At 45.7% G+C, this 15,601-nt stretch overlaps 1 protein-coding gene across 1 annotated transcript in view; it reads left to right on the top strand.

The window, feature by feature from the left end:
• The window catches only part of TGFBR2 (transforming growth factor beta receptor 2), a 92,595-nt gene that overhangs the window by 21,452 nt on the left and 55,542 nt on the right, over positions 1–15,601 (top strand). The gene's annotated exons all lie outside the window — the stretch shown is intronic.

The following is a 15,601-nucleotide window of genomic DNA, read 5'->3' on the forward strand; positions in this document are numbered from 1 at the left end:
GCGGGAGACTTGGTTTCATTCTCTGGGTCTGGAAGGTACCCTGGAGAAGGGAATGGCAACCATCCAGTATTCTTGCCTGGGAAATCCCATGGACAGAGGAGCCTGGCGGGCTACAGTCCATGGGGTCACAAAGAGTTAGACACAACTGAGTGACTAACACTTACCTTGAGGTTCCACATAGACCTCACATCCCTCACAGCCTGCTGACTCCTCTGAAAGTGTGAAAAAAACAAGGGCACAGGTTCATCCATTCCAAGGGAGCACTTTCTTTTACCAGGCCTCACTCATATTTCCTGGCATGTCTGCAGCACAGGTACCTCAAACGCATGCTTCATACCTTTAGAAATCTGAAGAATGTAGCGTTTCAATTGAGTGCCTCAGTGGAATCCTTTTCTTCTACCTAATGCCATTTGAATGCCTGCGCCCAGGGGGGTTGAGTTGATTGGACAACATATATAAACCTCTGCAAGGAATTCACTAGGTGGAGAAGGATGCCAATAGCCCAGAAACGTGGTATCCCGGGAGCTTTTTATTTCATACTCTTCATGGGGTCATGGAGACAGATCGTGTAGGCACCTTGGTAAGCAGCCCTGCTCCGTGGGGCTTTCTGCAGTGGCGGCCTTACCTTGTATCTGTGCTTGCTGTCTTCTGTGGTAACCTTTAGCCACATACGGATGGCTTGAAGTGTAGCAGCTGCAGCTAAGGAACTGAATTATAAATATTATTTGATTTCAGTTAAATGGACGTATCCACATGTACATAGAGCTGCCCACTTGGCTACCATAATGGACAGGACAGTTAGTGCCTTCAAATTCCCCTTCTCCTCAAGTCATCCAGTGAGGGCAATCAGGTCATTTCTTAGCGGGACAGACTGAATTATTTGCACTTCTCCATTCCTGTCTTTTGGAATTGGTTAGAGGCTGTCTCTTTCCTGGATCCATGATATCCTAATGTTTATGGAAATACTACTCATCAGCAGTAACACTTAAATTATAATACTTTGCTATAAGAGGATACAGCCAGCCCTCTTATTATCTGTGTGTGGTTTTTTTGTTTGTTTGTTTATTTGTTTGTTTTAATCTTTAAAGGACTGGACAAACACTATTGTCTTGTAGGAGAAGAATATGCATAATATCTCTGCCCAGGGAAAGGTAGAGACTGTAAAACATTCCTCCTGGGAAACCGGGTAAAGAGAAGTTAAAGAGGCAGGTAGAAATCTCAGGGAGAAAACTTTTCCTGAAGGAATGCTTTTCATTGGGTTCCTCTTCCTTCAAAAGACTCCAGGGGAAGAAACTTCCCTGAGGGCACTGGAATTTTCCCTTGTGAATAAATACTCCCCGCCTTGGTCACCTCTCTGCTATGTTCTTCTGGGAGCTCCCCCTTCTTTGGCGTGCTGTGACTTACACCCTTGTAAAGACTTTGAAAAAAAAAAAAAGGCTAGTATTTTTCCTGAAATGTTCATTTCCTTGCTGTAGGCTTATGTGGGCTTTGAGTGGAAATGTGATCTGTGCGCCTCACTCTGCATTTGGTCTCAGCCATTGAGATGGGGTTTAATAAGAACTGTTTGATACCTTAGAGTCAGATGGGCCTTACTTTGTGAGCAGAGTGTTGTCTTAGACAGAGGGATTTGTATCTTGAGAGTGGCGCCAGCTGACGTGAGTCCTCCCAGGCACCAGCCTGTTGCAAATCTGGTTAGGTCCATGTTTTCTCACTTCTGGAACCTTCTGCGGCTGCCACTCACAGCTTGTGGGTTTACTCTGGAACTCTAGCCCTTGTTCACGACTGTCTTCTGTCCTTCCCTCAGCTGTAACACTGCACATGGGCAGTCATTTAATACAAATTTAATACAAGTCACATTTCTTATGAAGTCAAGATGGAGCTTTAATTTCCTAGGACATCTTAGCCAGTCAGCACATCTCTTTGGGGAACATCTTTTCTGTTTTGTCCTGCTTCTCCTTCCATGTCCCTTGGAGCCTTTGGTTTCAGAGCTCCTTGGAAGATGAGAAACCCAGGTCTTTTGGGATTTCTTTGTATCAGTGTTGTCCAGTAGACCTTTCTTCTGTAATGAAAAATGCTCTACATCTATCCTGGCCAAATACGACTACTAAGCCTTTTGAAAATGGCTATCGCTGCTTGAAACTGGAGATTTGATTCTATTTCGCTTTAGTTAGTTTAAATTGAAATGTCAACTCTTTGACTTCTTTTTTTAAAATTTTATTGAAATATGGTTGATTTATAATGTGTTAATTTCTGCTGTTCAGCAAAGTGACTCAGTTATACTTGTGTATACATTCTTTTCCATTCTGGTTTATCACAGGATCTTGAATGTAGTTAGTTCCCTGGGCTATATAGGAGACCTTGTTGTTTATCCTTCTTTGACTTCTGAACTGACTTCTTTATATTATGGCTAATGTTGACCAACCAGATCTCAAGCTTTTCATTTTCTCTCAACTCTGCCCTTACTGTTCATACCTCCATGTCTGGGTCCAGTACATCTTTTTGTCTCTATTGTCCTGTTTTCTCTGTGAGTATATTTTTATTCCTGCTCCAGAAAATATGTATTAATTTTTTACAAGTAAGGAGAATTTATCAGGAAGGTAGAAGGTTTCTCTTGGAACCTAAGGAAGGCATATGAAGCTTGCCTTTGAGAACTCAGGGAAATGGAAACCTGGAAGGGGCCTACTGCATGCCAGGCAGTGTTTGCAGTCTGGAGCACAAAGTCCACGTGTACCAGTGAGCAGACGGGACTCTGCTGCTGTGTCAGGGATGGTGAGTTCAGGATGTGGGCAGAGCGATTGGCATGTCCTTGTGAGCAGAAGGTAGGTGTCTGGAACAAGAACATTTTGGTTGGAGGCAACAGCCAGTTCCGATGCCCTAAAACCAGAGGCCGCTTGTCACCTTTCCCCCGCCCAACCGCCTGCTGGCTTTCGTGTTTACCTCCCTTTTTACATTTCTAGACACGGCTTACATTGTGCTCCATAGAAATGGAGCCAGACTGCACCAGCACGGGTGTAGGTAGGAAGATCAGACCAAGGTGGTGAGGGGGTTCCCTTGTAGCTCAGTCAATAAAGAAGCTTCCTGCAAGGCAGGAAACCTGGGTTCGATTCCTAGGTCAGGAAGATCCCCTGGAGAAGGAAATGCAACCCACTCCAGTATTCTTGTCTGGAGAATCCCATAGACAGAGGAGCCTGGCAGACTCCAGTCCATGGGGTTGCAAGAATCGGACATGACTTAATGAGTAAAACCACCACCACCAAGGTCTTGAGAGACCATGAAATGGAATAGAATGTGCTCTCTCAGTCTCCTAGGAACCATGCCGCTTTTTACACACCTTGGCCTTTGCTCCAGCACGGGGTTGGTTGAATGAATGAGACTGAGTGCAAATCAAAGACACCAAAGTCAGCTGCTTACAAGAGCTTGCATAAAACTCTTCTGAAGAACTATAAACTTGACTGTAGTCAAGAACTGTAGCTTGACTTCCTAGTCAAAGGTAATTGACAACATTTTGAAGTTGAAGTTGCATGCTCCACCCTTAGTCCTTGTGGTGAATGTTACTTCACCATTGCCCATCGTTGGAAGCATCCCACTGGATCCCAGGCCCGAGTGATAAGATGCACTTCTAGGGCCTTGTGGTTCTCGTTTTTCCTGGTTAAAGTGACTGTTGGATGGATAAAGAAGATGTGGTACACACACATACAATGAAATACTGTTCAGCCGTAAAACAATGAATTAATGCAATTATAGCACCATGGACACAACTACAGATGATCATACTAAGTGAAGTCGGAAAGAGAAAGACAAATGCCATGTGCTGTCACTTACGTGTGAAATCTGAAATATGACGCAAACGAGCATACAGTCTGTGAGGCTCAGACTGTGAGATCAGACTTCGGTTGCCGAGGGGGAGGTGGGGATGGGAGTCTAGACGGAGCAGAGGCAAACTATTATATGTAACATGGAAAATCAACAAGCGCCTGCTGTGTAGCACAGGGAACTATGGAAAAGAATATTAACAAACTATATCTTTGGATAACTGAATCGCTTTGCTTTGCAGCAGAAATTATCACAACGTTGTAAATCAGCTATACTTAAAGAAAATAACTTTAAAAAGTAAAATGACTATTGGGATCTAACTTGACCCTCCTGCAACCTGTTGACAAAGATCATCATGTAAATGTTGCTTTCTCTTCTCACCCACTGCAGGGCTCTCGGGACTTGCAGCGGTGGGGTGGGGCTTTTAACTTGTCACTTGTTGGAAGATAGCATGGTGCGGCTCACAGCAACTTACCTGCGCAGAGCCTTTCACACTATTTACTGCAAGTAACAGTAAGGTCATGGCAGCCCGGGAAGGGCAGAGACCCGCCTCACTTTCTCGTCCAGCTGCGCCTTGAGAAAACAAGCCAAGTTGCCCACTTTAAGGGCAGATTCTCATTTTGTTTCAAATTTCCTACCCTTTGTTGTCCTTTCTTGAACTTAACAATGCTTGAAACTTGTTTCTTTTCAGTTTCACTTCCTCTGCTTGAAGGACGTGAAGAGGGGGGTTTCAAAATGGGTGGCGTTATCTTAGAAGCCAAAGTGAACCTGAGCATGCTTTTTCCTCCTCCGATGCCAGCAAGCCAAGGTTTGTTTGGCTGCTCTTAATCCAGTAAAGGTGCCCCACTCGCCCTTCCCTCGCCCATGGCCAAGTTCTTCTAGAATTGGGTCCCTGTTCACATAACACTGAGACTCAGAGTGCTCTTTACTTTCATTTCCTTAAAATTGACTGTATTTTCTTTTCCTTAATTTGCATTTTGGAGAGAATCAACCTTAAACAGATGGCATAGTAGTAGGAGCTTGATTTTGAATTTTGGCCTTTAACTCAGCCAAGACTTATGGAGCCCCTGATATATGGTCCACCTGGGCTGAGGCTGTCTGTCCTGGAACAAGACAGGTGACATTCCTGCCCTCATGAAGTTTCCAGCCTCTGCCTACCAGCCTCATCTAGGTACTTAAACACTTCCCTCATCTGTAAAGTGAGAACATCAGTCTTTCGTAACTACATGTCACACATAAGCAAGGCGTTGAGCAAGCAGAAGGGTCAAGTGTAGCCATTCCTGTTGTCAGTTATCATTCAAGCTGAGCTGGGGAAATGGATCTGGAGTAAACAGTTAGCAGTAAAAGTCTCTGTTCTAAATTGGAACTTCCTCCTCATCCCCCATAGTTGGTGGAAAGGCCTCTCTACGGGCTGACTGGAAAGTGATCCTCTGTCCCCTGACAACATTTTCCTTCTTTCCACTCTCGTGATGCGCGGCTGACACTCTGGTTTTGCTCTTAGAAGCCCAGGTCAGCTGCCCTGATCAGGTGTGTGTCTGTGCGCGTGAAGGGGGGATGCGGTCCTTCAGCAGTGTGCTGAGAAGTGGCCCATGGTGGCAGAGAATACACAGCAAAGTGAGAGTCCTGAAGCCGTTTCTCTCGTGAATGGAAACATGACATCTCATGGCATTTAAGGAGGGCTGCCGGGTCAATGCTGGGACATGTTTGAATTATTCAGCTTTCATGATTTTGGGGGTGGAACTGTGAATGTTTTCCAAAATGAAAAGGACTTGAGACATCATTGTGCTCAGCACAGTATTTGACTGGTCCGAGGATGAGCTGTGTAGACTGGTTGGGAGCCTGGAGCCCTGCTGTGGTCTTCTAGAGCCTGCTCCGCTCCCTGCCTGGCCGGTTCTCCAGTGTGATACGGGGAGCAGTAGCCCCTCGTGAATTTTTACGTGATGAAATGGCCTCAAGGAAAAGAGGTTAAGGAATAGTGTTTTCCATATGTCTGAATGGCATGGAGCCCCTCTTACTAGACACTTAAAAGTCTAGTCAGGCTGTTGTCTGTGTTCACCACTTTTCTGTCCGCTGTGAACCTAAGCGTCCCGGGTCTTTCGCTTGAGAAGGAGAGCCAGCCATAACCGTATTTCAGCATGTTAGAATTCCAGAATCTTAAAGTGCCTCCTTGCCTCCCCATCTCTGAATGTTGAAATTCACTAATTTTATCAGCACGTTGCCAGATAACACACTAGGTGACTCAAAGCCGAAGCAGACCAGCTCTGGCTTCTTGAATGTTTTGCAAAGGTCAGCAGAGGATTGGAAAACTTGACCTTCAGCTTACTACCTATTTGCCAGATCTAAGCTGGTTATAGACAGTATTTTAAAACCACATTTTTTGTTTCTAGAAGGATTGTTAAAAGACTCTAAGCACTCTTGGAAACCTTTTGGTAACAATGATTGTTTCCATTCTATCTCTGAAAGCTTTGGGAGCATCACAGTAACAAAAGTTATTATATTTCGTTTTGTCTATTCACTCAGATGTCCTGAAAGATTTCTTGGAAGTCATCAGGCTGCTGCATCCAGTTGATAACTGGGAATAGATTTACCAGACTCTTAGTTATCTTTGTCACTGGCATGCCTTTCCTGTAATTTTCGTAACGGAGAGAGAGCATTGCCTGCTCTGTTCCTTTTCTCCCCAGAGAGTGCTTGTGTGGCACTTCTTCTGTCTAGATGGCTTTTACATGTATGTCAAGCCTGTTTTCTTTCCATCTTGACCCTAAAAAGTACCATTTCATAGATCAAGAAATGGAGGTTCTAAGAAGTTAAGTGGCTGACCCCCAAACCTGAACTCACACTCACGTTTTTGTCTTGAAAAGTCTTGGACTTTACCAGCCTGCCCTTATTATAAGCAAAGTAATTGCAGAGAACCAAAGCTGCCTTCTAAGAGGCTTACTGCTCCCCCACCCTCTACCTGCTCCCCTCAACTCCAGCTGGCCGCATTCAGGGTCTTTGCCTTCAGCTGGAATGAGCGTACACCTCTGCTCTTAGACCTCTGTAGCAGGAATCGCTGTTTTATTGTTCAAAGCAAGAAAGATGAGGGCCTACATATGACCTGTGGCTTTGTCTCTCATTGACTGTCTCTCATTGACCTTCCGTAAGTTACTCACCTCTTCGACCCTTAATTTCCCCATCTATAAAATGATGATGAGAAAATTCCATGGCATTTGTGATGAGTAAATGAACTAATCATCACAGCACTTAGCACTGGACTGTGCATTTGGCTTGCATCCAGTAAATGGTGATAATAGAAATAATAGTATTAGATCGCATAGATCTGATTTCTGAAGCAGAAAATGTCCCTTCTCCTTGAACTGAAATATGAGTATCCAGAGTAGAGAAGCAAATGCATATTGTAAAATATCCATAGTAGAGAGTTCATCACAAATTTTTACATTCCTGTGAAACCTCTAGTAATGGAAGAGAGAATTGAATGGACATGATAAACACTCACTAATGGAAAACATTTAGATGGCTGCAGGGTGGGGCAGGGAGGCTGGAGCCGCGGAGCAGCAGCTGGGAGGAGGCGCAGGTACAGATGCTCTGCACCACCGCGAGGGTGCCGACCCTGCCCTCCAGATAGCGGTTATCGTGAGGGGAGGTGGCCCATTGTTGCCCCGTCTTTTTATTTTCTTAAATCCAGTTAGAAATCCAGCTTTTCATGTAACATCTCCTCATTTTCAGACTTGGTTCACATCTGAAACAGAACTTAAGCCATATCTGGTTGCCATCCCCACCTCCCACCCGACGTGGTGATCTCGGCTGCGGCATCTCCCAGCCTGGGCCAGCCCCAGGCTCCCTCATTGCCAGAAACCCAGCCTCTCGAACCAGACTCACCATCTAAAGGAGTATCTCTCCTGAGTGTAGTAGCATTTCCGGCCCTTTTCCAGATCACAAATATGGGAATTATCTGCTTTGACTGATATTTTCACATACGTCATAAAACTGTAATTGAAAGACCTTTCCAGCACTGGGCGCGCACCAGGACACTGAAGCACATTTTGAAAGACAGTTAGGGAAAAACGGCCACAGAAATTTAGGAATGAAAAGCTGGATCTCACAGGAAATTGATACTCAGACCAAATTCCTTACTTAGTTGAAGCAAACAGCTTAACCCAAATACCTATTTTTCTGATGGTCAGATAGTTGCTACCTTTTAAAAAATCCTTTCCTACCGGGATTTTGTATTAGTTCTGGCATTTTGCTTTCAGTTGCCTCAGCATTTTGAGTTAAAGTATTGTTTAATTCATAAATAAATAACTTAATGGAAAAGCATATCTTTGGGTAGACTATTTCAAAGTTCTTTTGGCAAAAATCATTTTGTGCATGTTTTTAATTTCCTGTCAGATCATAAACATCTTGCAGAAAGAACCATGCTCTATTCTGTCCAACCTTTCCATAAAAGGTTAATATGAAGGCTCTTCCAGGGCAGATAAATAATGCATGTTTGTTTATGTTGGCTAATTTTTCTGCTAAGTAATAAATGATTTTAGCTGAATTGGAATGTGATAACACTCCATAAATCCGTGCTCATTATCTTGCCTCCATCAGACTATTTACCATGTTGTTTTGACTGTCACTAAGAGAGTTAATCATCTTTTATTTTCAATAATCTCTGTGTTATTTTCCTTGTTGCTACAGCCCATCGTCAAGTCATATCACCTGAAGGAGAACTGTTTTCTCTGTTACTATTACTTTCTGTAACAGGCCGACTTTCATGCCCTTCCTAGTGGGATGGTTACGATGTTGATGGTCTGAGAAGTGGCGCCACAGCCTGCTCTTCGCTCGGTGAACGACCCCACGTGCGCTGATGTGGGCTCCTGTTTGTCAGTGTTCCCTCTTTTCCTCAGCCGCACTCGGCATGCTCTTGGGTTTTGGCTCATTTCAAAAATTCTACAGTTAGGATTCATGCGCTACAGATAAACGCACTGTTAAAAATCAGCTTTCTCAGTGATGAACTAAAGTTGGCAAGTTTGGACGGTGGTTTTTGTTGCAGACTGCTCACCTCTGCCCAGCCTTCTCAGAAGAGTGTTTTATCCATGAGATCTCTGTTACAGTTGGGAGACCTAAAAGTGCTGCAGCTCTCTGAACAGGCAGAAGTGCCTGTATTTTGAAATACTGCCTCTGGCAACAAGACAGATATTTCCATCTGCAAGACTCATTTTAAATGTTTGCGTTTTGTCACCTGATATGTGACCTGATTCTGGGACATATATCAGAAAAAAAAAGCGAATTCAGCAGCTTGTTTGAGAACTCAAACTGTACGCCATTCCTCAGTGATCCAAGAAATTCAGGGATAAGCAGAAAACAGAGCCTGCCTGCTTGGGAGTTATTTGGAGTTCGTGGGGCTGGGGAGTGTAAAACAGGGAAGAAGCAGGTGAAATCCCTACTCAGTTGTTTTATGTTTGCCACTCTATTCAGCTCTAGCTTGTCTTAAACATATATTATTAGTTTTATATGTATATAACTCCTTTAATAGTTCCTTGCAAATCAAAATTTAAAAATCCTAGTTCAAAGGCACAATCAGGTTTTCAATTTAAAGTACTCTATAGAATTAATCCCTTTGAAAGATCCCGTAATTCCTTAATTTGCTTGCTTGGGGAATACAAATTTATGTTTATATGACTTAAAGCCATCCATAGATCCATAGTGAAGTGTTAAACTCATGAGCCAAAAAGGCTAAAAAAAAAAGAAAAGAAATCCTTAAAGCTAAGTTCCCTCGGTTGAACATGTCAGAGGGTGGAGAATTATTACAGACATAAACACACACACACACACACACACACACACACCACCTCAGAGGGTGGAGAATTATTACAGACATAAACACACACACACACACACACACACACACACACACACACCCCCACCACCTTCCAGGGCTTCAGAGTTATCTCCGTAACAGTGACATTAGACTGGAGTTGTATTAGGAGGGCAGAGGGCCTGCAGCTGTCCAGATTCAGGGGTTTATTCACCAGCTCCTGATTTTTAAGTTTTTAAACCAGGCTTGAGTTTCTTCAGTTCACTCTTAGAGTGTTGTTGTTGTTCAGTCACTCAGACATGTCCGACTCTTTGCGACCCCATGGACTGCAGTGCGCCAGGCTTCCCTGTCCTTCAGCGTCTCCCAGAGTTTGCTCAGACTCACGTGCACTGAGCCAGGGATGCTGTTTAGCCATCTCACCCTCTGTCGCCCCCTTCTCCTTATGCCTTCAGTCTTTCCCAGCATCAGAGTGTTTGCCAATGAGTTGGCACTTCACATCATGTGGCCAGAGTGTTAAAGCTTCAGCTTCAGCAACAGTCCTTCTAATGAGAATGGAATAGTCCTTTCCTATAGTCTCATAACAGATTAGGTAGACAAAATCAGATTCTGTTGTTGCCTGTTGTGCTTCTGCTGGGACATTTTTTATGCCTCCTCACTCTCCTTGTCTTTTGTAAATCTAGTTTTGGTCAAGCCATGCTATGAGCTGTGTAAACCTCGGACATCCCTGTGGCTCTCCTTCTCTCCATCTGTCAAAACAACAATTGTTGTTGAATAATTCTCTGTCTCCAGAGATCCTGCCCCTGTGTTGTCTGGATTCCGCGCTCTGCTCAGCCCCTCGTGGTCTACGCTCTGCTCCCAGTCAGAGTGCCTTTCTGTACTCTCATGCCTCTGAAAACCACCCATCCTTTAAGAATAAGCTCCTCCATGAATCTGGCTATCCCTGTATCAGCTTTTTGTCCTTTTCTGACCTCATGCTTGCACGGAAAGCAAGTTGGTTGCATCTGATAGCCTTGCCTTTCTATCTAGTACGTAAGCCACAGGAGGGCAGGGACCCACCTAATGTTTAAGTCTCTTTCTGTGTGGAGAGGATTTCAGAGACCTGATGAATCCCTGCTTGTTGACCATGTAGTCTGCAGTTTCAATGTAGAAAAATAGGTGTCTTTTCTTACTAGGCTTTTGACTGCTAGGAATGATCTCCTTGCCTCTTCAAATAGATTTTAGAGTATGGATTAGGTCATGCTTGGAGGGTCCTTAAGGAGTATTATCGTTGCAAAAAATACTTGCATGAGAAACATGGATGCCTTCAGGCCAGTGTCTCTGAGTCTTTCCTGTGCAGACTCTGGCCTCCCAGTTACCTTTGTGGTGGTTTTTCCAGAACAGCTCCTGGTGCCCGGAGACCCGGGGGGACTGTCATTGGAGAAAAGCCCCTCCTCTCCTGCTTTCAATATACTTATCATTACTTAAGGGATGAGGGTTAAAATACAATTTTAAAGCTAATAAAGAAGGTATTGCCTTGTGTTAGAAGTTCCGAGTATGCAGGAGATGTTCAGAGAAGGAAGATCTTTCTCAACTATCTCTGGCTTAATTATGAGGTGTCTTTTTGGTGTATTTATTTACTTATTTATAGCAATTGGCCAAAGGCTTTGACTCACTGGAGAATGTCTCTCTTTTCATTATGAATATGAAGGGTCCTGTGCGGTTGTTCGGTGCTTCATTCTGGGCTAGAGAACGCGTGTGACAGGCCCCTAGACTGGTCCCTCTGGTCTCAGGGGCCCTGGGTGTCTGTTGCCTGCATTGCAGACCGTGGTGGCTGGCTGCCAGATGGTAGCCTCCGTGTCTGACTCTGAAACGCCAACTGCAATTGAAAACCTTCTTGCCGAGAACAAGTCTTTCCATTCTGGGACCATATGGTGATCAGAGCCTCTGGGCCCACGATCGTTTATGGGGGCAGGCTCAAGAGAAGAGCAGATGGGAAGAACTGTCATAGGAGAGCATGGCTGGAAAAATGGTGAGGAATTGGTATTCAATTTTGCTAGATCCAGAATGAGTGGAGATAGGGGACTCATGGCCAGCCACAAGCTGGGTTCTGCACAAGACTGCCCGAAGAGTGACCGGGCAGCTTCAGCGTCAGCTGAGCATGGGGTCAGTGCCTACCTGAGAGGAGGGGCGGAACCTGTGAGTGTTTGGCGGGGTTCCAGTGCTCGATCTCTAATCAAACGGGAGCCTGGGGCTTGCTGCGAAAGTAGAGGATTGACGGCTACAATCAGCTGACCTTCCGAGAAGTAGATTGCCCTCAGTAACGTGATTGGGCGTCCTCCAGTTGGGTGGCCTTACATACAAGCAAGAACTGAGGTTTCCTGGAGAAGGAGTTCTGCCTGAAAACTGCAACACTGGTTCCTGCCCGAGTTTCCAGCTTGCTGGCCTGCTGGAAGTTCCAGACTGGCCATCCCAGCCATTTCATGAGCCAGTACACAGAGAAAACGCACCCGGGGGGGTTTAGCGTGTCCGCAGGGGCTTTGTGTGCTTGTTAGTGTCAGAGGAGCACTGCTGTGAGTCATAGTGGTTCTGTTCGCCAGTTGCCTTGGATTATTCTTTGAGATGCTGCACTTGGTTATATCAGTTTTAATAATCCTTGCTATGAAATTTATAGCACAAAGCAAGACATCCACAGGTGTTTGTAGAATAAATGAATTTCTAAGTGCCCTCAAAACATGCTGTAAAATGACAGTAGATAGATGCAGGAATTCAAAGCTACCCAAATGCATTTCTGCCCAAATGTTTGGGATTATTTCTGGAATTTTGAGACTTTACCTAATAGTTCAGCTAACGGTAGACACCATTCCAAAAGGTATGCAGTCACAGTTTGTATGCAAAATCCTTAATATTTTTATGGAATAATCTAACCCTTATTAGGCTGCTCATCTTTGACCTTCAAAGACAACAGTGCTGCTGCTCAGTCGCTTCAGTCGTGTCCAGCTCTGTGCGACCCCAGAGACGGCAGCCCACCAGCTCCCGCGTCCCTGGGATTCTCCAGGCAAGAACACTGGAGTGGGTTGCCATTTCCTTCTCCAGTACTGTTCTAGAAATAGACACAGCTAAGCATTTACTTTATTCATATTCTTAAGATCTGGCAGCAAGGTCTCTAGGCAGCAAGTTTGGGGAAAACGTGCTCTAAAATGAGGAAGGCGATGTGATCGAGACTGAAGGTCTTGCCATGAATCATGGGTCTGTGTGAAAAGAAGTGACATGTGATGGTCCATGTGATCGTCATGTGCTAAAGGGAGGCCGCCTTCGCTCACTTCCTTTGCTGGGTGGCTTTCTAGGTGAGAGATCTTCTCATTCTGGAGAATGCTGCATGCTGGCTCAGTGTGTCCGGCTCTTTGCTACCGCATGGACTGTAGCCCACCAGGCTCCTCTGCTTGGGGCTCTCCAGGCAAGAGTACTGGAGTGGGTTGCCATTCTTTTCCCATGGACTGGAATGCACAGAGGCAGTCGTATGTGGAGTGAATGACCATATCCCCCTGCCCCAGCTCCTTCCCCCCGCTGCTCTTGCCTCCCATTCTAATTAGCCTTGAACTGTCCAGCAGGTTCTCAGTGACCTGTGACGACTCTGGAGTGGGCCTAGGTTTCTTCACCTGGGACTACAGCCTTTCAGGGAATAGTGAAGCGATGAACCAAAGTTTGTATGCATTTCTCTCTACCCCTTCGCTCCAGAGTGAGAGCAGAAATCTTTTATCATGATTAGGTGGCTCCCAACAAAGGTGTGAAGAGCGCTGCGTCCCTGCACTTAGCTCTCTGCCCCACCAGGGCTCCTGTTCACAGAGGACAGTGCTGGCTTTGAGCAGAGGTTAGAAGTTCCTTGCTGGCAGATGCTCCAGGTCAGGAGCCTCCTGGTCAGCTAGTAGGGAGTGGCTGGTAGGGCTGGGGGCATGGCAGAGACTATGCCCTGTGTCAAGGCTTTCAAACTGAAAAAGAAAAAAAGCTGCCAAGCTAGAAAGTCCATTCACCTTAGCAGTGGTAGCTTTTACTGTCACAAAGAGGAAAATGGGGCCTCCTTGCGGGTACTTAGGAGGCTCTGTGATAACTGAACACCTTGACAAACAGGTGGGGTGCACACAAGCTGCCTCCCTCCACAGGCCGTGCCTCCAAGCAGGGGTCAAATTGGCCTTTCTCCTCTCCCCAGAGTTCACCGGCGCAAATCCTCCCCACCGGGCAGCCAGGCTAGGCAGCTCCCCGAGGCCCGGCCCCCTAACCCTGCAGTCTGCTGGCCCTTCTTTCTTCTTCTCCTCTTCTTTCTGTTTTTGGGATGACACTTTTTTTTGTCTCTTCCCTGTGGACTGTTTTGCAGGCATCAGATCTAAAGCACTTCTGCTTGTCCACACATGTGGCTGCTGCTGCTGCATTCTCCACCAGTCACGTCTGACTGTCTTGCTCTCCCATCTCTTCTGACTGTCACTTTTGTCCCATTTCTTAGCTTTTTGCTAGAAAAAGATTTGCCGGCGCGGGGAAGGACTCCTTTGCATCAGCAGTGTGTCGGAGTGCGGATCGTGAGGCTTTGGTGCGTGTTTCCCCCGGCTCTGCTGAGAGGCTGCCCTCCACTGTCACAGGCGTTACGTGTGTGTGTGTGTGTACGGGGAGGGTATGTTTGTGCCGCTTTGTTTTGTGCTGGTTATGTCATCGTGTCAGTGTCTCAGCCTTGGTTGCATGTGAGAATTGTCTGGGCAGCTTCTAAAAGTCCTGGTGCCCAGGCCACCCTCCAGAATAATTAAATCAGCGTGTCTGCGGGGTTGCGGAGTATTCCATGAATGTGTAAGCACCCTAAATGATGGATGGATTTCAGCACGGGCCCCAAAGTTGATAACCACTAATAGAGGCTAAAACCCTAAAATGCTGGAAGGCTGAATTCCAAGTCCTGGAGGCTTGATGTTATATTTAAAAGCAACAAAGCCTTCTAACCAAATAGATGTTTGTCTGAAGCTACTCTATTAAAAAAAAAAAAATCAAATAAACAGAAGACAGCCTGGCTTTTTTTTTTTCCTTGCCCATGTCTTTTAGGGAAGCCCGAAGGGTTAAATTAGCTGTTTCACAAATGGATCCAAATCTAACCATTGTAGGGGGAAAAAAATATACATATATATATATATATATATGTATATTTTTTTCCCTGTTGTCTTAGTCCCAAATGGAACGCAAGATTCAGAGAACATTGCAGCCTGTATTTTTAGCTAAGTTTAGTTAGAGCTCTTGGTCCGGGAGACATTGAGAATTTCAAAATAGTTTGTTACCTCAAAATACATTTCCTGAAATGGACTTGAGGCCTGAGAGGGATGAATGGGCTTTTTTTCTTTTTTTTTTTTTGCTTCTATATTTATTGTACCACAAGAAAGCAAATCTTAAATTTATGTAAGTTTTTATTTTTAGAGACCCAGGAAACAGGTGCTTTGCCCAAGCGACAGAAGGCTGCGTGGCAAAATGTCAATGGCAGACTAGAATTCATGGGCAGGGAGCGGTGGGGGAGGGCCCTGAAGCTGTGCATCTGGCCTCAGGCCGGAGCATCCTTAACGCAGGGGCAGACCAGGAGGGCTTGCTCAGGCCTGAGAAGCACCGTCCCACCTCCTGAGGGCGGGTTTGGTCCTGCGCCCCTGCGCCCGGGCGCCCTGTCTTTTCTCGTCTAGCAAGAAGGGGCTTTGAGTTCACGTTTGTTGAGGATACCCCGGGCTCCATCTCCCGGCTCACACTTTCAGTTGCCAGCACTGCCAATGGCAGAGGACCTCACAGAGGAAGAAGAGGGGCGAGGGTGCCAGGCCTTGTCGGCGCTCCTCAGCGTGGCGTGTGCTGCAGGGACAGTTTGCCTCAGCATGTCACTGGTGGACGTGAAGGAGTCTCACGTTTGCTCGCGCACTCTGCCTGGGGTGAGCGGAGCGCTGTGTCCCTCCCTGCCTGGTGCAGAGCCAGATGTGCCCCTCTGTGTTTGCTCCTTCGTGGATT

The sequence above is a fragment of the Bubalus kerabau genome, chromosome 20 (genome assembly GCF_029407905.1).
Source record: "Bubalus kerabau isolate K-KA32 ecotype Philippines breed swamp buffalo chromosome 20, PCC_UOA_SB_1v2, whole genome shotgun sequence".
NCBI lineage: Eukaryota > Metazoa > Chordata > Mammalia > Artiodactyla > Bovidae > Bubalus > Bubalus kerabau.